At 37.7% G+C, this 23,648-nt stretch overlaps 1 long non-coding RNA gene across 1 annotated transcript; it reads left to right on the top strand.

Annotated features, from left to right (window-relative positions):
• The first annotated feature begins 21,600 nt into the window (after nt 1–21,600).
• On the top strand, nt 21,601–23,520 carry LOC106051088 (uncharacterized). Its single transcript, XR_001214802.2, has 3 exons — nt 21,601–21,687; nt 22,554–22,667; nt 23,317–23,520. It is a non-coding gene; the product is annotated as an uncharacterized LOC106051088 (long non-coding RNA).
• Nucleotides 23,521–23,648: the final 128 nt, after the last annotated feature.

Below are 23,648 nucleotides of genomic sequence, written 5' to 3'. Positions count from 1 at the left end.
CTCGAGATTTGAAGCAAGAAGAGTGGTCAGAGTGAAAGAGCGCCGAACCAACAAAAAACTAAGAAAACAAGCAGGCCTATCTGTATTTGACCAAACATACCCATGCCACATATGCGGCCGGCTTTTTAAAGCGAGGATTGTCTTTACAGTCATCTTGGAGTCCATATGATGATATGAGAAATATTCTCATCTTCGATAACGAAGGAGGAGTTATATATATATATATATCTAGAAATCTATTTTTTAACACTATAGGAGATCAGATGTCTGAGAAAGTTATCGTATTATCTCGAAGCTAATTTGTTGTTAACATCGTATTTATCCGCTCCAAACCTTGAGACATTGGTGCGTAACTCAGAGGTCCTCAACACTTCCCTAATTCAAGGCACCAGAAATATCAATAGATCCAGCTATTTCTAGCTTTCCTTCTTTGGCTCAAATCTGCAATGAAAATCAATGACAATGTTATTATCTTGAATTTGTTTGAAGGGAAAAAAATATGTTGCAGTAATTGATCCTTTGTGTTGTTGTAAATACTAAATACATATTATATAATGACAGTCTAGATGTTGTCTATTTTTATCAATACTGCCTCCTTAGGAATAAGCAAATGAGGCACCCCTTTAGTCCTTCGCACAGGACTCTTAAATATTTTTTTTTAGAGAAGAAATATCGAAACTTGTCCTCAATGTTATTGTACGAGTGCATTAGGTTTATTTTTAGAAATTGCTTAATTTTTTTTCCCTTTTTTTTTAAAGCGGCCCCCCGTAGCCTCAGGGAAAAAGCCGCTATTAGGTTTGAGTAAAATGTCCGTGTGTTCACTTGTCACACTCAAATCTCAACAACTAGAAATGAATGAATATTAAGCTTTGCGTTGTGGCTTGGAAAGTTTAGGTTCAACGGCTACTTTGTTTTCTTAAAGCAAATCGTTTTGTTATAAATTGTGTAGACCATTCTAATGTATAAGAAATGTTAACAACAAATATTATGTGAGCAGGTCAGGAGGCGCGAGAGAGGACTTTTCTCTGCTCAACATTAAATTATTTAACAGAAGGCAGATGGTAGCTCTACTGGGTGGGTTTCATCTGTGACACCTCAGTCTACGACCAAGGGGCTAGAGTCACCTAAGTAACCAGACTTACTAGACTATACTAAATGAAAGCACCAACGAAACTTTACTTGAAATTAAATAAGACAAAATGAAACTTTATTTACATAGAAATCAAAAATAAAATATAATATATACACTACATGGGCGTAGCCAGGATTTTTTTTCGGGGAGGGTTTTGGGGGGGGGGGATTCCCCCCCCCCCCCCGCGAAAAAAAATTATATATATATATATATATGTGTGTGTACCTAATTAATCTTTATTACATTCTGACCCTTTCGGAAGACGTTTATTGTTTATTGTAGACTCCCCGCCCTTGCTAGCAAGGGGGTCTGGGGGAGTTCGCAACGCTCCCCCAGCGCGGGGCGAAGCCCCGCCGCCGAGCACTATTTCTGGTATTGAAAGCCAACAAAATGCATATTCTGAGGTATCTACAGTGCATTATCTTGCTATTAAAAAGTTTTATTTCAAAAACCTAATGTGCTATTCTTACTGACTTAGACCCTCTCGCGCCGTTCGGCGCATTTTCCGGCAAGCTGTTTCCGCAACTCTTATTTTGCGTAATTCATTTTGTCGGAAAACATGTCTCGCAAAACCTCATGCGACGCTCTGTCACAACCTTACTAAGGATTCCACTCCCAGTTCGGCATAATTTTTCTTTGATTAAGACCCGATCTCTATGACTGACTCCTAAAATCTGTCTTTGCCATCTTTGTTGAGCCACATTTAGTGTTTTTCAATTTTGGCAGAAGACTATTCACACTTAATTAATGGAGCCCAAGCCACTGGTAGAAATGTGTAACCTTTCTTGACTACGCTCTTGGAATTACATGCCTGTATTTCGCTTTAGATTTTATATCGAAAAGGAAAGTTTTTTCGTCAAATCATCTGTTGAGGGGTTTTAAACTAAAAAATCTCTGGGTTTTTTTTTTTTTTGTTTTTAATTCAAAACCCCATTTAGCTACGATCATAGAATTTGGTGACTGTAGTTTGATTTAAAATAATATTGAAGAGAGAGGTTTTCAACTCTAAACGCTCTGTAGGGGAATTTTAAACTCAAAACCATCTGGAGGGGTTTTAAACTTTAAAGAAAAAGCCATCTGGAGGAGGGGGATTTAAACTCAAAACCCCTTAGGCTACGCTCATAGATTTTATAGTGTGTAATTTGCTTTTTTTTTTATATTGAAGAGGTACTTTTTACCTTCAAACCCCAACTGGAAGGGGGAGGGGGGTTAAACTCAAAACCCTTTTGGCTACGCTCATAGAATTTTGAGTGTGTAATTTGCTATTTTTATATTGAAGATGGGGTTATCGTAAATTTTGGATGGGGTTTTAAAATCAAAATCTTCCTCAACTGTGCTGTTGGAATTTGGGGATTGTTGTTTGCATTTTTTTTTGTTTTGTTTTATAGAAGAGGGGGATTTAACTGCAAAAACCTCTGGTAGGGGGTTTAAAATTCAAAACCCCCTTTAGGGGGTTTTAAACTCAAAGCCCCCTGGTAGAGGGATTTGTATCTCAAAACCCCCTGATAGGGGTTTTTAAAATCTCAAAACCCCCTGGTAGGGGGATTTAAACTCAAAACCCCCTGGTAGAGAGTGTTCAACTCAAAACTGCATCAGCTCTGCTGTGGTAAGTGATGATTTAGTATTAAAATCTCACCTAAAATAAACAAAATGAAAGCAAAAATCAGTCACTTAATTCCGCCCCCTCCCCCTGCGGGGGGGGGGGATTTCATTTCGGGGGGGGGGGGGGTTTGAACCCCAAGAACCCCCCCCCCTGGCTACGCCCATGATACACTAACTACTTCAACTGAACCCAGCAACTAACTAAAACCCTCTAAATCTACGCAACTACCAAACACCAACAAACTAACCAAACCAACTATTTAACACAAACTGATCAAACCAACTATCTAACTAAATCACTACAACTACTACACTAGTTGACACACTATCTACACTAACACTAAAACAAGAACACCTTAGTTACTAGTACCTTATATTACTTAGTATTCACTAAGAATAGACTAAGCCAACTAAGTACTAAGGAAACACTACAGAAACAAAATAACACTAGAATCTAGATCTACAGCAGCATGTATTTCAGCAGGGTATTAGCAGTTATAATCAGCAGTAATAATAGCAGGCCGTCCTTGGTACAGAAACATAGAAATGATTAAATAAGTATACGACAGATCACTAAGATCATCAACTGTCACACAGACAGTGATATACTTTACTGACCGCTGGTCAACTGTCCAGGATGTAGCATGGGTTTAACTACTTATACTACCCGCCCTAACCCATATAAAAATATGCGGGAGTACAACTATAAAGTCTGACACTAACCTATAAAAATAAAATATTGTTACGTCTCCCCTACTATCCAGGCTCTCTTCCTACTGCACCACACGACACAACGAACTTAAAGAACCTCACAACTCAGGACTCCAAAGTATTAGTCAGTTTAATTTCAAATACATCACAATTGGCAACAACATTAACACAGTCTTTACAAAAACTAGTCTTGCTCCGCCTGACTTCACACACCGTGCTGGTTCTCGCCTCGTACTGGTCACATTGCGAGGTAACGTGAAGTCCTGTCTTTCTGACACACTCGCTCTTATATAGAGTCTCTACTGGCCTTCTAGAATGGGATGGAACGTTCTTGGCCACTCGAAATGATCACAATCGTCATGACTTGAGTGCGTAATATTTACACACAGGCGTGTACTGTCACTGGTCACGGTTGACCGCTCGTCTAGCGCCGGACTGGGGCGATTTGCGTAGGCCAAACACACACACAGCCTACGACCATCTGTGTCACCACCGAGTTTGTAACAATATATATAAAAATAGCTCTAACCTATACAACAAAAATACATATAAAAATAGCTCTGGGAGCACAAGATCACAATATCTTTGTTTCTTTTTTATGGCATACTAGCTATTAAATTAGAGAAACGTTTATGTTTGATTATGAGGGAAAGAATGCACTTTAAATGTAAATATGACGCACATTTTTAAATAGGCTTTTGATGCAACAACTTTCGTGCAGTAGCAGGATATACAATTTGTACCCCCCTCCCCCAAATAATAATAATACATTTTTTTGTGTGCCCCCGTCAGGATATAAGCGTTTACTTTTGTGCATTTTGTTTGTCAGTCTGTCTGTCCGTTACGTTTGAATCGCAATAAATAAAAAAAAAGTTTTTGAAAATCTGATTTCATCATAATTTTCCCTCCAAAAAGTAGTTTGAGCATTACTACTTTAGATATTCTATATTTCTTTAACCCAAACTTAAAATTATGGTCGTGTAAATTGCTTGTCTCATGGGCTTAGCCTGGACTTTTTTTCAGACAGCGTTTTTTTGCTAGGGGGGGTGATTTTTTCTCCTCCCCATACATATATATATATATATATATATATATATATATATATATATATATATATATATATATATATATATATATATATATATATATATATATATATATATATATATATATATATATATATATGTATATAGCCCTATGCGTGTGTGTGTGTATACCTATGTAATCATTATTACATTCCGACCCTTCATTCTTTCGGACATTTTTTGTTCCATTAAAAGTTTTCTTCCTGGAGTTGGTTGAAAGACAGTAGAGACCTCGCCCTTGTCAAACATAATTTCCGGTATTTCAAAGCCAAACAATGCCTATTCTAACGTATCTGCAGTGCATTTTCCTGCAACACCTCTATTAAAAAAAACAACAAATCTCTTATTCACAGCACTTTATTAATGGAGACAGCGACTGGTGAAATTGGTAACTATTGTTATGCTTTTTATTGGAGGGTGAGGGTAACCACAAAACCCATTTGGGCTACGCTTATTTTTTGGCTGTAGTTTGTTTTAGCTTTTTTATCGTCAAAACCATCTGTTGGGAGGGGGGGGAGTTAAACTCAAAACCGCCTTAACTAAGCTCATAGAATTTGGTGACTGTAGTTAATTGCTTTAGTTTGATATTGAAGATGGTGGTTGTTTTTTTACCTTAGAAATCTCTGAATGGGGGTTTTAAACTCAAAACTCTTCTTGGCTACACTTATAAAATATGGTGACTGTTGTTTGCTTTAGTCTTATATTGAAGAGGGGTTTTTAACATCTACAAAAATACAAGAAAAAACAACAACAACAACTCTGAAGCAGCTTTTTAAACTCAAAACCCCCTTTGGCTACGCTCATGGAATTTGATGACTGTCGTTTTCTTTATTTTTTGTTTTATAGAAGAGGATGGTTTTTTAAACTCAAAACCCCATTGGCTGCGCTGGGGCAAGTGATGGTTTTACATTTCGGGGGGTGAACCCGACCCTCCCCCCGGCTACCCCCTTGGTTTGTTTTTTTGATACATAAAAAAAGCCATCGATTTTCTTTCGACATCAGCATATCGATGCAATTAAAGTTGATAGTGATCAATTGTAACATTGAAAATGCATGTTTTTAAAAGGGCTGCTTTCTGTTTTAAGGGTCTCATTTCTTATACACATTTGTAAACAGTCCAATGTTAACAAAATGTAAATTATATTAACTTTTTGTCTCCACTTTCTTTCGTTTGTCCGTGATTTTGGAATGTCTCTCCTGCTTTTCCTTTTGGGCAGACTACATCATATTAGGCCTACCCATCGCTTGGAATGACGCTGCCTAGATTGTATAGCTTTTATATTTGTTCCAATCGTGTCTGACCAAGCCGTTGAAAAAGGCATTGACATAAATCCGACTCGCACAATTGTGTTTCAGTGTTTTCTTTACACGGGTTTATCGGGAGGATGATTTTGAATGTGTCTCTTCATTTATTGTTGTAGGCTAAGTGCAAGTAGTGCAACAGTGTTATGTAGTGTTATATAGTGTTATGTAGTGCATGTAGTGTTATGTAGTGTTATGTAGTGCTATGTAGTGTTATGTAGTGCATGTAGTGTTATGTAGTGCTATATAGTGTTATCTAGTGTTATGTAGTGCATGTAGTGCTATGTAGTGTTATGTAGTGCATGTAGTGTTATGTAGTGTTATGTAGTGCTATGTAGTGTTATCTAGTGTTATGTAGTGTATGTAGTGCTATGTAGTGTTATGTAGTGCATGTAGTGTTATGTAGTGCTATGTAGTGTTATCTAGTGTTATGTAGTGCATGTAGTGTTATCTAGTGTTATGTAGTGTTATCTAGTGTTATGTAGTGCATGTAGTGTTATCTAGTGTTATGTAGTGTTATCTAGTGTTATGTAGTGCATGTAGTGCTATGTAGTGTTATGTAGTGCATGTAGTGCTATGTAGTGCATGTAGTGTTATGTAGTGCATGTAGTGCTATGTAGTGTTATGTAGTGCATGTAGTGTTATATAGTGCTATGTAGTGTTATCTAGTGCATGTAGTGCTATGTAGTGTTATCTAGTGTTATGTAGTGTTATGTAGTGCATGTAGTGTTATCTAGTGTTATGTAGTGCATGTAGTGCTATATAGTGTTATGTAGTGCTATGTAGTGTTATTTAGTGTTATGTAGTGCATGTAGTGTTATGTAGTGCTATGTAGTGTTATGTAGTGCATGTAGTGTTATGTAGTGCTATGTAGTTTTATGTAGTGCTATGTAGTGTTATGTAGTGCTATGTAGTGTTATCTAGTGTTATGTAGTGCATGTAGTGTTATGTAGTGCTATGTAGTGTTATGTAGTGCATGTAGTGTTATGTAGTGCATGTAGTGTTATATAGTGCTATGTAGTGTTATCTAGTGTTATGTAGTGCATGTAGTGCTATGTAGTGTTATGTAGTGCATGTAGTGTTATGTAGTGTTTTCTAGTGTTATGTAGTGCATGTACTGCTATGTAGTGCATGTAGTGCTATGTAGTGTTATGTAGTGCATGTAGTGCTATGTAGTGTTATGTAGTGCATGTAGTGTTATATAGTGTTATGTAGTGCATGTAGTGTTATCTAGTGTTATGTAGTGTTATCTAGTGTTATGTAGTGCATGTAGTGCTATGTAGTGTTATCTAGTGTTATGTAGTGCATGTAGTGTTATGTAGTGCTATGTAGTGTTATGTAGTGCATGTAGTGTTATGTAGTGCTATGTAGTGTTATGTAGTCTTATGTAGTGCTATGTAGTTTTATGTAGTGCTATGTAGTGTTATCTAGTGTTATGTAGTGCTATGTAGTGTTATGTAGTGCATGTAGTGTTATGTAGTGTTATGTAGTGTTATGTAGTGCTATGTAGTGTTATGTAGTGTTATGTAGTGCTATGTAGTGTTATGTAGTGCTATGTAGTGTTATCTAGTGTTATGTAGTGCATGTAGTGTTATGTAGTGCTATGTAGTGTTATGTAGTGCATGTAGTGTTATAATAATAATAATAATAATAATAATAATAATCTTTATTATCCGTAAGGAAATTTGTCTTACAATTTGTGCATTACACCAAACAAAAAACATTATAACTATAAGAAACCAAAGTGTACATTCACACCAGACTCACTCATAATTTACATGTGACAAAGTTTATACCAGATTGTTCTTATTTAATGATTTGATTGCCAGGGGAACAAAAGAGTGTTTGTGTCTGTTTGTCTTTGCTATTGGTGTCTTGTATCTCTTTTGTGATGGTAAAATCACAAAATCCTGACACAAAGGGTGATTCTTTATTTCGAGGATCTTGTTAGCTTTTTTATAGATGTTTGTCTCAAACAACTGCCCAAATGGGGTTTGTTTTTTGCCAATGATTTTGCCAGCAGCATTTAGGATTCTATTAAGTTTATTTTTATTTTTAATGCTCAGATTGCCATACCAGGCAGTGATATTGAAACTTAAAATATTGCAGATGTGAGCGTGCTATGTAGTGTTATCTAATGTTATGTAGTGTTATCTAGTGTTATGTAGTGCATGTAGTGCTATGTAGTGCTATGTAGTGTTATCTAGTGTTATGTAGTGCATGTAGTGTTATGTAGTGCTATGTAGTGTTATGTAGTGCTATGTAGTGCTATGTAGTGTTATGTAGTCAGAGAAGTCAAAGGGTCCATCCTCCATTTATATCAGGAAAACGAAAGCAGTTTGATTCATTGTTCTTAAGAAGATCAATTTGAACCTCTGCATTATCACAGCTCGACTTCAAACATACCAAAAAAAAAAAAGATCCCCATCATCCAAGAAATGCTGCAGATGCCATCAAGGTTGATCTTTAGGAGCAATTGATGAAAGTCTCTTACACGTCCTCGTTGGAAACTTGAATGCTCATATCAGCTGCAACCGAACTGGCTTTGAACATGTGCTTCATGGCTTCTTTCTTTCTGTTCAACAAACAGTCTGTCAGTTGACAACATGTACTTCATGGCTTCTTTCTTTCTGTTCAACAAACAGTCTGTCAGTTGACAACATGTACTTCATGGCTCCTTTCTTTCTGTGCAACAAACAGTCTGTCAGTTGACAACATGTACTTCATGGCTCCTTTCTTTCTGTACAACAAACAGTCTGACAGTTGACAACATGTACTTCAACCATAAACAAATCTACAAGAAGAGGTGGCAAATCTCCAAACTGAGAATCTTTCAATAAGATCCTCAAGAGATGGAGATATCACTGATTCAGTGTTGGACCCTCAGAGGAGCGGATATTGACTCAGACCACTTCCTTTCTCAAAGGCTAATATAAACCGCGGTTGAAGTGCCAACAGAAACCAAGTTCAACGCCCCCTATCTTTAAGTGAACAAGTTTAAAGACCGCAATATCGTTAAGCGGCTCCGATCAAAACTGAAGAACCGCTTTGAAGCTCTACCAACAAAATGGCTCTTAAAGAAAAGTAACTCTGCTTTAGAGATGCAACTATTGGCTGTGCAGAAGAAATCATTGGAGGGACTAGACTAGAAACTGATGGATGAGAGGAGCAATGTCAAACGTAAGGGAGACCAGAAAATACAAGGAGTGGTGGACACAAGACAGGACATAGAAACTGATGGATGAGAGGAGCGATGTCAAACGTAGGGGAGACCAGAAAATACAAGGAGTGGTGGGCACAAGACAGAACATAGAAACTGATGGATGAGAGGAGCAATGTCAAACGTAGGGGAGACCAGAAAATACAAGGAGTGTTGGACACAAGAAAGGACATAGAAACTGATGGATGAGAGGAGCGATGTCAAACGTAGGGGAGACCAGAAAATACAAGGAGTGGTGGACACAAGACAGGACATAGAAACTGATGGATGAGAGGAGCGATGTCAAACGTAGTGGAGACCAGAAAATACAAGGAGTGGTGGACACAAGACAGGACATAGAAACTGATGGATGAGAGGAGCGATGTCAAACGTAGGGGAGACGAGAAAATACAAGAAGTGGTGGACACAAGACAGGACATAGAAACTGATGGATGAGAGGAGCGATGTCAAACGTAGGGGAGACCAGAAAATACAAGGAGTGTTGGACACAAGACAGAACATAGAAACTGATGGATGAGAGGAGCGATGTCAAACGTAGGGGAGACCAGAAAATACAAGGAGTGGTGGACACAAGACAGGACATAGAAACTGATGGATGAGAGGAGCGATGTCAAACGTATGGGAGACCAGAAAATACAAGGAGTGGTGGACACAAGACAGAACATAGAAACTGATGGATGAGAGGAGCGATGTCAAACGTAGGGGAGACCAGAAAATACAAGGAGTGGTGGACACAAGACAGGACATAGAAACTGATGGATGAGAGGAGCGATGTCAAACGTATGGGAGACCAGAAAATACAAGGAGTGGTGGACATAAGACAGGACAGAAACTGATGGATGAGAGGAGCGATGTCAAACGTAGGGGAGACCAGAAAATACAAGGAGTGGTGGACACAAGACAGAACATAGAAACTGATGGATGAGAGGAGCGATGTCAAACGTAATGGAGACCAGAAAATACAAGGAGTGGTGGACACAAGACAGGACATAGAAACTGATGGATGAGAGGAGCGATGTCAAACGTAGGGGAGACCAGAAAATACAAGGAGTGTTGGACTTAAGACAGAACATAGAAACTGATGGATGAGAGGAGCGATGTCAAACGTAGGGGAGACCAGAAAATACAAGGAGTGGTGGACACAAGACAGGACATAGAAACTGATGGATGAGAGGAGCGATGTCAAACGTAGGGGAGACAAGAAAATACAAGAACGCAAAACATGGCAAATCATTACTAAACAAATAAAAAATATGTATATACTTTAAAAAAAAAACAACTTAAAAGTGTAACCGTATCGATTAGTATGGATCAGTCATGTAATTAAATTTGTAAAAAATCTAGACCAGCAACAATACATCTGTGCGATTAGAAATATTTTTACTAATTGTTTTTGTTTAACGCGATTTCATGCTTTTAGCTTTCTCAATACACTATGATCCTATCTCTTGTCTGGACCAGTTGGGAAAATGGTGTTGGGGGGGGGGAGAGAAAGAAAGTGATATCTGGGTCAATTTTTTACATTTTTAACGTATTTGCTATTTTAAAGGATTTATTTTTAAAAAAAAAAGGGGGGGGGGGAGGAACGACCTGAATTCGAACTCATGGTCAAACTAACCAAAGTGCTAGATCTAAATCTAGAATTCAAAAGCTAAAAAAAGTGTGTGGTGAAGGAGGCTAAACAAAAACTAGGAGTTGTCATTGTAATAAAACAACGGGCCGAAAAGTTTGAAAGCGTTTATGATTGTACGTGTGTGTTGGGGCAGAGGCGTAGCTAGCTATTTGTAGGTGGTGCGGACCTAACGGGGCATCAAGTGATGAAGGGCATCAAACATTCTCCGTAAAAAACAAGTACAAACATGAACCAACACAAAAGTACTGTATTTGAAATTGAAACTAAAAAATGTATTTCTTTTATTTATTTGTTAATCTCCTATGTTCTTTTAAAAATTCAATAAAAGCTGTTGACGAGCTTGAATCAAATTAGGTTTGTTTATATCTCTCAAGGCAACGGATTTTACATGCATACTTTCTTCTTAGGTACATGGTACATCTAGTTACACAACTGTTTAATGCACTGGCTGAGGGACAAAGAATTGATGGTACATTTTTTTTACTTCAGTGTTAAGTATGGTGGTTTCATTGATAAAGCTGTTATCAATTTACATCTAGACTCTAGATAATTGTTGAAGTTTATTCTCAGTTTCAATGTGATTCTTTTTGGGTTTCAGTCATTTTAAAAGAATGTACTGCTTCTTGTCAATTTTAATGTCAATATTTTTGGGGTTTAATTACCTTTTTTTTGGTGAATTTTTTTTCATTAATAGTATTAAAAAAATTCCCCTTTCAGACCTTGCGATCTATAGGGCAGATGATGCAAAGGTCATATTTTTTTTGTTTCCCACGGTTAACGGGGGTGTCATGTGGCCAGCACAACGACCAATCGCCTTTACCTTACCCCAACTAATGTCAGGTACCTATTAGAGCTGGGTAGACTCATAGGCATCCAAAGATCCTGAAATTAAAAATCCCAGTCTTCACCATCATCTCAAAGTTGGATCAAACTTCTCAAATTGTAAGGTACTTTGTCCTAGATAATGACGGGTTACATATTCTTCATTATCTTCGTCGCAATTCAATGTCTGCTCAAACTGTTCTTTGAGTTTGGGCCATTCATTAACATGTTTAGGTACACTGGACACACAATGTTCACAAGCTCAACACACTGCAAGAACGTCCTCATCAAAATAATCAGAACTAGCCTTTAAGTAATTGATTGAAAGAGGCTTCGACGGTTTTATGCAGATTCTTCAGAAGCTTTCCAACTTCCGAAACAATTATCTGTTTTAGCTTTTGGGTAGTCCTGAAAATTGTCATCGAAGTAGTCAAATTTTTTTTACAATATTGGTAGTGGTAAGTGTGACGGACCTCGTGTATGACGTGTGTGATTGGCTTGTTTGGTGTCTAGTGGATGATTATTTTTGAATTGCTACACACTGGTCCATCAGAGACAAATCGGGAGCAGACACGCAACGAGACAAACAATGGAGAAAGATACAAATAATCTAAGATTAAAGAATATTTATTTACATAAATGTACGAGGTAGAATAAAATGGAGGAGGGGATTTGCATCTATCTCGTTAGCAATATTGTATCATCATACTAAGCACTTAATTAGAGAGTATGTCACTTTCGTCTTTAGCACTTAGCTGGTTGTCCTACTGATGTCACAGCTGGCTGTGATCCTGGCTTAAGGTTTTGCAGCTGCAGGTGGCGCTCTAGTGGGTAGAGGGTCGCCGGTGAATCAGTTCTTGTGGAGTCTCAATCCAAAGTTCTGATATCTATAGTGGGCACAGTAGGGCGGGTGGCCGGCTACCGTGGGCACAAGGGTACTGCAGGCAGATCTGATCTGCCGAAGGCAGCGTCGTTAGCAGGATATGTCCTGTGAGTTGCGGAGGGTTTAGCGAAGCTATGACGTCTTGCACAGACACATGGTCTATAGGGACGTCGTGCCTAATAGGTTGACAAGTGGACTGTCAAGCAAGTAGAGCCGATAGCGCCAAGTAGTAGATTGCAGTGCTGACTAGCACCAAGTAAATAGGTGACACTAGGAAGCAGTAGACAAGTGATCCGATAAATAGGCAATAGATGATACTCAATAGGCAGGTGACTCTGAACGGCAAATAGGCGGACACCTGAGGGAGGCTGCGGATAAATAAAGACAAGTTAGGACATGTTTCTCATGCATCTTGTCGATGCCCTCGACTGAGGTGCATTCGTCAGATTGTTAAAATGGCTTATGAGTACAATGGGGAGATGATGACAAATGGGATTGGAAAATTAGATGGCTGATAATAGCTAGAAATATAAAATGTACATAGTAAGGGAGATAATAATCTCAATTGAACATCAGAAGTTGGAAGAGAAAAAGGGGAGGTGAAATGGACGGTGTTCAGCAACCATGACGGTTTGTTTCTTCACATATAGCCGTCGGTCATGAACAATGGAGTGCGCTTGAATGGAGAGAGTGTCCGTTCAAGGGCGCAACTAATTACATATTGTTATGACTTTGCCATGCGCACCGCCATCCAAGATAGTGCAGAAAGAAGGTGCGCACTATCAGTGACCAGACAAGTCGGATGTTGACATAAGAGACTAACGTTTTCCGCCCAAGTAGAGAGCCAATATGGAGATGCTGTGCTCAAGGCAGATGCCCCTTTGTGTTTGTCTTGTCTCCGTGTAAATAAACGTCTTTGTCTCGTTGAGTTGCCTCCCTTCAGTTTTTACAATATAAATGAAATAATAAAATACACATGATAATATCCATTGAGAAATATACACAAAGTAATTAAGATGGAACAGTGATTAAGTTCGGCTTACCACCAGGTATTCCTCTAGAAGTAAGAGGGAATTAAATTGTCCACACTCGACTGGTCAGCGAAAATGAGAAGTGAAAGAGTGTATCTATCCCGCCTTATTCTAGCTTATAAAGGTCCGGAAGAGGTGGGCGGAAACAGGAAATGCGATAGGCTAAAGATTATTTCTCACGTGGGTAAAGCCCGACGAAAGTTGCACATTGGAATGGTCAAGAGGCGTTGTGACACGAATAATCTCCTCGATCAAAGAGAGACGTTGGTGGGGCCAGAAGAAATAATGAAGCTTGTTCCATCCCAGGTGGTTTCGACGTGAAAGTAGGACATCCGGCGCCTAAGACCAAAGTAAGTGTCTGTTTGTTTGATCTTTCCCCCGGAGATAAACTAGAAAGTCGTGGCCTAGTTGTCGCTAAGGTGGTGGACTAAATTTAGGGAGAAGAGGAAAAAAAGGGAGGGGGGTTGGTAGGGAAAACGGGACTAAAATAAGAAATAATTAGAATAAAATAAATAAATAATAAATAATAATAATTAATGGTGTGATAAAATTGAGTGACTCTGACAGCAAGCTTTTGACTTGTCACAGTAAGTATGGCTAATGAATAGCGAATTTTTTGTTCAGACTAAAGTGAATCAAGAATTTGTTGCGATCAACGATGACAAAAAAATTGCCTTTCACTAATTTTCTAATCTTGTCCATGAAACAATAGCTAATGGAAAAAAATTGCCAGCAAGAAAAAGCAAGTAATTTTTTTTTTGTATCATCTTTTTGTTAAATTGTTTTTTGTTTTTTTTTTCGAATTAGCAATGAATTGAACGCTGGACTCACATTAACGATGGACTCACATTAACGAAGGACTCACATTAACGCTGGACTCACATTAACGAAGGACTCACATTAACGAAGGACTCACATTAACGAAGGACTCACATTAACGATGGACTCACATTAACGAAGGACTCACATTAACGATGGACTCACATTAACGAAGGACTCACATTAACGAAGGACTCACATTAACGAAGGACTCACATTAACGAAGGACTCACATTAACGATGGACTCACATTAACGAAGGACTCACATTAACGATGGACTCACATTAACGAAGGACTCACATTAACGAAGGACTCACATTAACGAAGGACTCACATTAACGAAGGACTCACATTAACGAAGGACTCACATTAACGATGGACTCACATTAACGAAGGACTCACATTAACGATGGACTCACATTAACGAAGGACTCACATTAACGATGGACTCACATTAACGAAGGACTCACATTAACGAAGGACTCACATTAACGAAGGACTCACATTAACGATGGACTCACATTAACGAAGGACTCACATTAACGAAGGACTCACATTCAATTGGTACAAAACCTTTCTGTGTTTTATTTCGTTTTTTTTTTTTGGGGGGGGGGTGTGAGGGGGAGGGGATAGGGACATCGTGAGGATCTTCCGCACTGGGCATCATAGGAAATATAAAATAGTCAAAGATTGGTGATTAGAAGTAACTTTTTTTGTTGTGGGCAAAATGGTGGTGGTGGTGGTTTGGGGGGGGGACTTCGGGAAGCATATAAGAGATAGTAGAACTCATAGTCCAAAAGCATGTGTGTGTTTCAGGGGGGGGGGCTTTATAAAGCTGGTCGTTGCAAATAAAATTAAAAGTCTATCAGAGAAATTACGATGCGCAGGTTGAAAAAAAAACAGCAACAAAAATGGGGGTTCTAGAGAGAGAGAGAGAGAGAGAGAGAGAGAGAGAGAGAGAGAGAGTCAGAGAGAGAGAGAGAGTGAGAGAGAGAGAAGAAGAAGAAGAAGAAAATAGAATAAAAGCGGCCCCATTTCTGTGTAGTGAATACAGTCACCGGATCAAAAGTAGGCATGGGGGATTGTTAACTGCATCATTTCTATTGTTTATTTTTAAATCTAACATTCATTAGTTATTAAGAGAAAAATAATACCAAGACGGTATTGTGGTTTGCTAAAAGGTATTTTTAATGATTTTCTTGTTAGGATTCTTGATTCAATAAAACAAAGTAAAAGTACAGAAAACTATCTATAGATTTGTGAGGGTGACAGCAGGCAATCAAAAGAAAAATGTAAGTAATGAAAAAAAAGATGAAAGATTGAAAATCAAATCAGTAGACCAAACAATGTCAAAGACTCCTTATTGACAAATCACTGTGCCAACTAAAAAAATGTGTTTGTGCTACAAGCAAAAGAGCTGAGAATTATAGTGCTAAAAGTGAGCAAAATCTATTGCATACTTTTACAAATAGATAGCTAATCAACCGGAATACTATTTAGTCATCCGTCATAAAGCGAAATCTCCAATACGAGAGGAATGTATCAAACATCACTGATATTTGGGAAAAGAATAAAGAAGAAACAAGCGAAAAAACAACAAAGCTTATCTAAGGGAAAGAACAGCCAATTGCTACCATTATTTCAAGACTGCAGGGTTTAGCTCCCTTTCTGTTACATAACACAAAATTAATTAATTACTAAAAGTAAAGTTTCTCTTTCAGACCTTGCGATATATAGTACAGATGATGTAAAGGTGATCTGTTTCTGTGGCCCACGGTTAATGAGGGTGTCATGTAGTCTACCAACAGCCTTTACTTTTCACCAATTAATGTCAGGTACCCTTTAGAGCTGGGTGGACTCAGATGTTGTACCACCATATTATAAGGTCTTCGGGGCTTGCAAAGACCTTCTTTCAGGGAACAGTACCAGGAAAAATAAAAAGAGACAGACAGAGAACGCGATGGGAGGACAACATAAAAGAATGGACGGGCTTGCCATTTAAAGAGGTTCTAACTAAGGCGAAAGACAGAGAGGAATGGATAAAGATTGTCCACAAATCTTGCATGGTGCCCCTACGGTCCAACAGACTAAGGGTTAGGTAAAGCTAGGTAAAAGGGTTAGTCTCAGTTTTCACCAGGATTCGAACCCAGGACCCCGATTCAGAAGCTAAGCGCTTTATCGCTCGGCCACAGCAGCTCAAATTAATTACTGCTGATTGATTAGTAGTTGGTGTTTTTTTGTTGATTCGTATATTGTTTTCGACTATGAATAAATCATGTAAAAATTCAACTTGATCCGAAAATGGGAAGCACGAGAAATACACAACAATACATAAAGAAGGGAATAAATCTGTATATATGTGAGCAGGTTAGGAGGCGCTACTGAGTGAGACCTTTTATTATCTGCTCAACATTTATTCATTATACAGTAGGCAGGTGGTAGCTCTAATGGATGGGCCCAATCTGTGCACCTCAGTCTGCGACCAAGGGGCTAGAGTCGCCTAAGCAACCAGACAGCACAATAAAACTAAAGTAACTAACTAAAGCAAGAGACAAACTTTGTTTGAAAATGAATACTAAAAATGAAACTTTATTTACATAAAAATAAATCAATAATCAATCATATATATAAATACACTAAAGTTGAATAAAAAAAACTATACCTATGCAACTACCAAAAATCAAAACTAATAAACCAACCAACTATAATACTAATCAACCACTACCCAAAACCCTCTAATCTAGAATCTACAATATTCTACCACTAGTACAAGCAACACTAACAAACTAACCATCAACTAAATTACCCCAACACCAAACTCACTAAACCCAATAACATTTACAACAAAAGCATCAATCTAGAGTCTAGACGGAGGCTACTAAGCATTAACTAGTGCAGAGCAGGCAGGCAGTAAGCAGCAAGTGAAGCAGGCAGTAAAGCAGGCAGGAATTATAGCCTGCAGTTACAAATATAAACAAACATAAGACATTAAAAAAATAGAATAATCATTATAATGGATTAGATCTAGACTAACACATACTCAAAACAATATACGCAGGTAATAACAATCACCTTCATTTAGCTAATAAAAGCCATACATTAATGATACCCAATTAAAAGCCTACGCGTTGGGCTAGACAACAATAAACATAAATCTAGATTTAGGCTCAACAAAGCCGCCGTCATGGAGCGTTGAGTAGGGCGCAGTCATCTTTTACATTAAAAAATTAAAATCAGAAACATGCCAACTTGTTAGAGTCGTTATCCTAACAATATTATAATATTAATAAAAATACTTTTAGAAACAAAAGACAACAAAACATCTACAAATAGACATAGTATAGAAAAAAAAATAAGGGGATCATTAGGGATGGCTCAGGAGGGGGGGGAGGGTGACGCTATCCAGATTAATGGAGCTTCCGGTTCCATCATAGACAATGGCTAAGTAATTAAGCCGGTGATGCACGGCACTATTCCGTTTACATCAAAACAAATAAAACAAATCTAAAAACAATCAATCCTAATTAAAAATAACTAAAGTAAAAATAAAAGAATTCCTCAACTAACAGGCGGTCCCAGCTGAAATTACACTAGCGGATACAGAACTTTGGAGTGGGGGGGGCGATTTTTTTCCAAACCCTAACCCTAACGCCCAGTAAACACACATACACATACACATACACACACACACACACACACACACACACACACACACACACATATATATATATATATATATATATATATATATATATATATATATATATATATATATCATGGGCGTAGCCGGGGGGGGGGGTTCTTGGGGTTCAACCCCCCCCCCCCCCGAAATTCAAGTGACTGATTTTTGCTTTCATTTTGTTTATTTTAGGTGAGATTTTAATACTAAATCATCACTTACCACAGCACAGCCGAGGGGTTTTGAGATATAAACCCTCTACCAGGGGGTTTTGAGTTTTAAACGCCCTACGGGAGGTTTTTGCAGTTAAATCCCCCTCTTCTATAAAACAAAAAAAAAATGCAAACAACAATCCCCAAATTCCAACAGCACAGTTAAGGAAGATTTTGATTTTAAAACCCCCTCCAAAATTTACGATAAACCCCCTCTTCAATATAAAAAAAAAAACAAATCACCCATTCAAATTCTATGAGCGTAGCCAAAGGGATTTTGAGTTGATGGCTTTTTCTTTAAAGTTTAAAAACCCTCCAGATGGTTTTGAGTTTAAAATTCCCCTAAAGAGCGTTTAGAGTTGAAAACCTCTCTCTTCAATATTATTTCAAAGCAAACTATAGTCACCAAATTCTATGATCGCAGCTAAATTGGGTTTTGAATTTAAAAAAACAACAAAAAAACTCCAGAGATTTTTTAATTTAAAACCCCTCAACAGATGATTTGACGAAAAAACTTTCCTTTTCGATATAAAATCTAAAGCGAAATACAGGCATGTAATTCAAGGAGCGTAGTCAAGAAAGGTTACACATTTCTACCAGTTGCTTGGGCCCCATTATTAGGCCTCAAGTGTGAGTAGTCTTCTGCCGAAATTGAAAAACATTAAATGTGGCTCAACAAAGATGGCTAAGACAGATTTTAGGAGTCAGTCATAGAGATCGGTTCTAAATCAAAGAAATCATATGCCGAACTGTGAGTCGAATCCTTAGTAAGGTTGTGACAGAGCGTCGCATGAGGTTTTGCGGGACATGTTCTCCGACAAAATGAATTACGCAAAATAAGAATTGCGGAAACAGCTTGCCGGAAAATGCGCCGAATGGCGCGATAGGGTCTAAGTCAGTAAGAATAGCACATTAGGTTTTTGAAATAAAACTTTGTAATAGCAAGATAATGCACTGTAGATACCTCAGAATATGCATTTTGTAGGCTTTCAATACCAGAAATAGTGCTCGGCGGCGGGGCTTCGCCCCGCGCTGGGGGAGCGCTGCGAGCTCCCCCAGACCCCCTTGCTGGCAAGGGCGGGGAGTCTACAATAAACAATAAACGTCTTCCGAAAGGGTCAAAATGTAATAAAGATTAATTATGTACACACACACACATATATACTTTTTTTCCGCGGTGGGGGGGGGCGGGGGAAAATCCCCCCCCCCCAACCCCCCCCCCCCGAAAAAAATCCTGGCTACGCCCAATATATATATATATATATATATGAGAATTTTTAAAAGCAGCATTTCTCAACCTTCATTTTGTAATTTCTAAACTATAATACTAAAAGAAAAAGTATTGGTTTTTCCGATGGGGGAAATGCAATTGCATTTATCGCCCTTCCCACCTGGTGCAACCCTTTTTCATTTAAATTTACTAATGATACAATTTGAGATTAGAGTATGGTACGACATAATATACAATGGGTTCACATATCAATACTTAGTTTATATTATATAGATATTCAACTAATTTTGTTCACAAACTATGATTCTCCATAAAAATAGGACCGCCCCCCCCACTCAAAGTGCTAGAGTGGGAAGGGCAGTATATGCAATCACCCTCCCCCCAACCCCACCGAATCGACCAAGATACCAGAAAGGGAGCGACATAATATAAAATTTATAGATTAATTCAACTAATTTTGTTTACAAACTATGATTTCTCCATAAAAGTAGAACCGCCCCCCCCACTCAAATGGTTTAGGTGGGAAGGGCAGTAAAAGGTATTCGCCCCCCCCCCCCACCCCCAAACGGTAAACAGGGAACGACATAATATAAAGATCGGTTAAAAAATCAATAACAAGTTTTAATCATATAGATATTTAATTGATTCTGTTAGCAAGCTGTGATTTCTACAAATAAATTGGACCGCCCCCCACTCGAAAGTATATGGGGGGGGGGGGCTGGATTGATACCATTGCCCCCTCCCGACCCCACCAAATCGGTCTACATACTAGAGGAGGGGGCGAAATAATAAAAAAATAGGTTGAAATATAAATAATTAGTATATATTTTTTACATAAGTTATAAATTTGTATACAAATTGTGTGAATTCTATACTAAAATTGTCCGGGGGGGGGGTCGGCCGATCGCCCCTACCGCCCCCCCCCCGTGGATCCGCCAGTGTTACTAACACACACTACATGGTCACACAGAACAGCTACCTACAGACCAGTGGCCCAAACAGGAAAAAGGGACAAGACACGGTACCATCCGTTCTATTTATAGAGCCAGGTCATGACTCACCTAAACTAACTCTAACGTTAAAGAGCTGGCGGGAGACACGCATGCACACAGCACTAGCCTAGATAGTTTACATTAATTAAAATACAGATATAAATAGATAACAAATTAGATCTAGGAGCGCCAGCTCACATATACATCCACATATCTTATTAAGTAGCATTTATTCCCCTTATTTCAATACCAAACAAAATTGATTATTACCAATAATAAATTAAGAAACTGGTTAATTTTTTGATTGATTCTTGATTTGTCTGGTACAATGAATAATTGTGCAAAGTTTAAAATTGATCCGAGAATGGGAAGTGGACGAAAAAACATGTTCAAATTCTGTGCAAGACAGACAGACAGATGAGCAGAATGAGTTGATTTAAGCTTTGTAAAAATGAGGTTTAGTATGAGGTAAGTTGGACTGAAAGAAATACTGCTACTAGAAACAAGAGAGAAACCTTGACAACCACAAGAAGAATTCCACCATCAACAACTTCAAGCGCCGAAAACCAAATAAAACAAAACCTACAGTATTGCGAGACAATATTATGTATGTCTAGCTCTTGGGTCATTTCCAAACAACTCGAAGTTGGCATTACATGTGTTTCTTTCATGTTAGAGCAAATTAATATTTTATTCTATTTTCTTATATTTTATTCTAAATATTTTGTATTCATTTACGTACATTTATGTAAAAAAGGATATTTAGTGAGTGAGGTTAAGTCTATGTGTGTTTATGAGAGAGAGAGGGAGAGAAAGAAAGAGAGTGAGATTGAGAGAGAGAGAGAGAGAAAGAGAGAGAGAGAGCGATAGACACAGTGGGTGATTAAGAAGCAGGATGGGTGATGGGGGTGAAGGGGTGGAAACTGGAACAAACATCAATACGGGATCCTACAAATATATTGATTCTTATTTTTCGTACAGTAATCGTAATTAGTATTTTGGTTATACATTAAGTGAGCATCAATATATAAAAAAAACTTCATGTAAAATCCAAAGATAAATAGAAACTGTCATATTAAAATTAAAATTGTAATTAAGCCTAATAAAAAAATGATATTAACCAAATGTTTGTTTTCCCCTCAGAAATAAAAAATAATAAAAAAAACTCTTGTCTTGATAGCGAGGGATAAAAACCCTGGGGCAATATTAAATCCTAAACTTGGGCCTAATATACATTTTTAATTTTTAAAAATCTCAGTTAGAACTTGTATATAAGAAAGGATTATTCAGTTAAAAAACCTGATCAGCTTGAACTTCTACAGATACATTACAGTAAGTACAGTAGGCACGTTCTAGTAATATAAGTTTATTTTTCACATTTTTCACACGTAATTAAAACCTATTTTAATATCAATGCCACTTCATTTTGAAATCTCATTCAAAGTCGACAACCATGTAGAGAGTGGTCTTTTGATCGCCACCTTTATTTTGTTATATTGATTTTGTAATATATGGTCGTGTGGTATGCACTTCAGACTTCCATTACTGTGGTTCAAACCCTGCATGCCTTCATTTCCGTGCCGTCCAGCGAAGAGATTTAAACTTGGACATACTAATCTTCATGTCTGAAGTTTCCTTATCAACTTTACGAAACTAACCAACAGCCACGTCAATCGATGGCTCTTATCTAGATGCAATGGTCTTCTTTCTGGCTTTACAAGCTGTTGCCTTAAAGTATTAAACAATAATTGGACATTTACAAGTATCATAAGTGAATTAATCTTCTTTGGGCAGACACTATTCAGAAATGTCTGTTTGATACGATCCTTTCAGCATCTTGTTTTGGTCAACACAAAATAAAAACATTTGACATTCTTTGTTCTTGTTTATTTATTTTTTATTTGTGACATTTTGAAGTCAAGAATATTTCTCTATAAGTCTCTCTGTTGCATAAGTTTACTATTTTGTTGAAAAAAGTCAAAGATTAAAAATGACACCATTCGAGTTCATTTCTTTAACTTTTTAAAATACTTGCTATTTATATGAATACAATCTCAAGCACACACACCCTTTCCCACACTTTAACAAACATTCACACAACTCAGTCTCATTCAGAAAATTCTCCGCTGATCCTAGCCCCCTTCTCCCAAATACACTTCATGAATGAATTCAATGAGAGATTATTTATTTCGTTTCAGGAACTTTTCCATCACTCTTGAATTGCTAACGATCAGCCATGGTCCTGAAAGTTGTCGTCTTCTTGCTCGCTTCTTGCCTTCTCTTTGAAAGCTTAACAACTGTTAGTGGTTACGGTAAGTGTAGTTACAAACAGACCTGGCTTTAGGGATCACCGAGCGTTGGACACTATCCATTGCCATGCAAAAGAGGATTAACTATATGAGTTCTACAATATATTTGGTTTATAAAGTAATCTTAGCTTAGCCTAATGGCAGTGTTACGTCCAGCAGTCTTCAAAGCTTAGCCGGTCTTACAAATTGCGGGGGCCCAATTTGGAGCAACCGGTCAAATCGTCGAAAGCGGGCCGTGCATCAAAGTTTTGATCGGATAATCAGGGGTTCAAGTCCAAAATAGCGCAAACATGTTTTATATTATATATATATATATATATATTAAATAGCGTCTTTCTTTGCACAATATAATTTTAAATAATTAGATGTACATAAAAATTAACACGGAATTTATAACTTTATTAAGATAATTTTCAAAAGTTGATAAAAAAAGTTGATCTTGTTTGAAAGACTATTTTCTATCGCGTTATGTGTGTGTGTTTGTATGTAGGGGGAATAATTGTTACTGCTAATCGAATTCTCAGAAAAAAAATAAAGCCTATTTGCTAGCGAGGAGAGTTGTGTGGAGAATGGGGAGGGGGGGGGAGAGAGAAATGATACTTGAATATACGGAGTGGTCCAATTTTAATCTTTATTATTTTTTCCTTCCTAGAACAAGATGGAGGCTATGGCCCAGCTGTCCCTGAGAACGGGGATGAAGCTCAGACAACATTCAGTCCAGTTAATAGTGTAGACCCAGCCCCCTTTGTGCAAGTGACTGCATCTGGTCGTAACAATTGATTGAATTAGATATAAACAACTGTAATAAAACTTAATTGGCTGTCTATGGTAGTTAATAAAGTTTAATAAAAATAAACTTAAATGTCTTTGAGCCTTCTGATTGAGGAAGACACAGACACCTCTGTTATGCAAATATTTTATTACAACTGATGTACACCAAATGTTTAAAAATGTTTTTTTTTTAAATAATTAAATGACCAACAA

This window comes from Biomphalaria glabrata, chromosome 2 (assembly GCF_947242115.1).
Source record: "Biomphalaria glabrata chromosome 2, xgBioGlab47.1, whole genome shotgun sequence".
NCBI lineage: Eukaryota > Metazoa > Mollusca > Gastropoda > Planorbidae > Biomphalaria > Biomphalaria glabrata.
Note: the sequence above shows the minus strand (reverse complement) of the source record. Positions and strands in the feature narration are given on the sequence as shown.